Below are 2,341 nucleotides of genomic sequence, written 5' to 3' on the forward strand. Positions count from 1 at the left end.
TGAAGGTATGGCTGGAAGTTATGACAAGATGTCTGTAGCTCATGCAGTTCCTTCGTAGAATAAGAGATATGTTTAAAGATGGGGAACTAGTTTCTTTTCGCATACATAAAGGTACCTGATTGGGATATGAAAAGCATTGTTTTTTCAAAGTAGGTTGCACATTCGTTTTGTGGAAAAGTATGTTTGTGATTGGTTAAGAAAAAGCAGTTTGCACATGGAGTACATATTATCGGATACAATTTGCTCAACTCAATCACACCTGCTACTTGCATTTGGAAGGCACTGTTCGAACTTAAAACAATCGTGAACTTTTAACCTACACGTGCCGTTAAATGTTCGAGAAAATGTTGCAAAATAATATTGTTAGGTTTAAAAAAATTGATGAACTTTTAACCTCCAAGTGTTGTAGAATGTTCTACAAAGTGTGTTAATAGAATACGTTGCATTTCTGACTTCGATGTGTACTTGAATATTAAAAAAAACAATTTATATGGAAAAGTAGAAAGACAGTAATAGAGAGAATTTTTTAAAACTAAAAGAATAAAGGAACTATTGGAATCGTTTCTTGATTACCTACTGGCGGTCACCAGTAGGTAGTTATCACTGTTGCCGGACCTGAAAGTGCGGTGTTGCTCAGAGTGGCATGGTGCTGATATGATATGGTTCTACACTCCAGTATGAAACCGGGAGTCTAAACCGTGAGGTCATTGCTGTAAAGTGATGTGGTCTGGTGTTTGTAGTATATGTAGCAAGTAGTGTTAGTAGGCGTTTATACCATACAGGGAGTGATAAGCGAACTACTGACCGCTACTGTGTATTGATAGTATACCGGAAGGGGGAAGCAAAGTAGTTACGCCTACCGGTGTGAAGACTTGGGGATGAAACCGAGCTGATTGCTGTAAAGTGATGGGCTCTGGGCGCTGTAGTATACGAGCCTCTGTAGTATAAGTGGGTAAGTAGTGTTAGTATTCGTTTATAGTATATAAGGAGTGTGAAGCAAAGTACTCATCCCTACTGGTGTGAAGACTCTGTATTTAACCCGTGAGCCTAAATTGTGAGCTCATTGCTGTAAAGTGATGTGCTCTGGGCGCTGTAGCTTACTTGTGGAAGAAGTGTTAGTTTACATTCATACAATATAGGGAGTGGGAAGTGAAAGTCTTACCCCTACTGGTCTCAAGACTCGTGAATGAAACCATGAGCTCATTGCTGTAAAGTCATGTGCTCTGTGTAGTATTCCATTGTAGGTCTTAATAGAATGTTAGTATGTAAATCTACAAGAATCTAAGGGGCATATTATCAAGGAACGGCGTTAAAATTATCGCCGCTTTAACGGCAGGAAACTGGGAAAGCGGGAGAAGGCAGAAAGAAGGCACCACTCACCAATATTTCAAAATTCCTTGCCCTGTGCTGAAGACCCGTTTTCTTTGTGTAGCTGTTTCTACTCATGCCAGGGTCGTCGGCTCATTCAACTATGTCATCCGACTTCTGATAGGATTTATATTTTAAGATTTTGTGTTCCTCTGCTTCTTCACAACATTTCGGTTGCTGTACTATACAGCACTGCCCGCTGGCTCAGGCCTACAGTACGGTACAGCAGGTCCTTAAAATTAGACCTAATTGACTGAATGAGGTCAGAGATCACATTATTACACACGGCAACATTGCTTTTTTGTACGTGCGTACTCAGGGTGATGCACTCCAACCCTGCTGCAGAACCGCCTTCAACAGGTGTCAGTAGGGCAGCGCTGCCCGTAGGCTCAGGCCTACCTTATGGTACAGTAGGTCTTTAAAATGAGACAGAGATGTGACTGAATGAGGTCAAAGATGACATCATAACACATGGCAATATCGCTTATTCGCAAGTGCGCAGTCTGGCTGATGCATCTCACCCCTCCCGCAGCATCGCAATTAAGAGGTGTCTGTAGTGCAGCTCTGCCCGCTGGCGCAGGCCTACAGTATGGTCCAGCAGGTCTTTAAAACGAGACAGAGATGAGACTGAATGAGGTCAGAGATCACATCCTTATGCACGGTAACATAGTTTGTTCGCACATGCGCAGCCAGGCTGAAGCACCCCGCCCCTCCCGCCGCACCACGCTCAATTGGAGGACCTGTGCACCCAGGAATCCCTGCTTAACTGCTGTCATTGTTGTGTTAGCAAACACTATGGGCAGCAGTGCTCACAATTCAGAAGGAGTGTTGATTGCAGGATAGTGTACACCTCATTGATCCCTTTCGTAGATGACGGGCAGTAGGGCTCACAATTTAGAGCCTGTGTTGATTGCCAGGATGGTGTACACCTCATGGATCCATTTCTTTTTTTTATTGCGCATTGTGATATACA

This window comes from Lissotriton helveticus, chromosome 4_1 (genome assembly GCF_964261635.1).
Source record: "Lissotriton helveticus chromosome 4_1, aLisHel1.1, whole genome shotgun sequence".
NCBI lineage: Eukaryota > Metazoa > Chordata > Amphibia > Caudata > Salamandridae > Lissotriton > Lissotriton helveticus.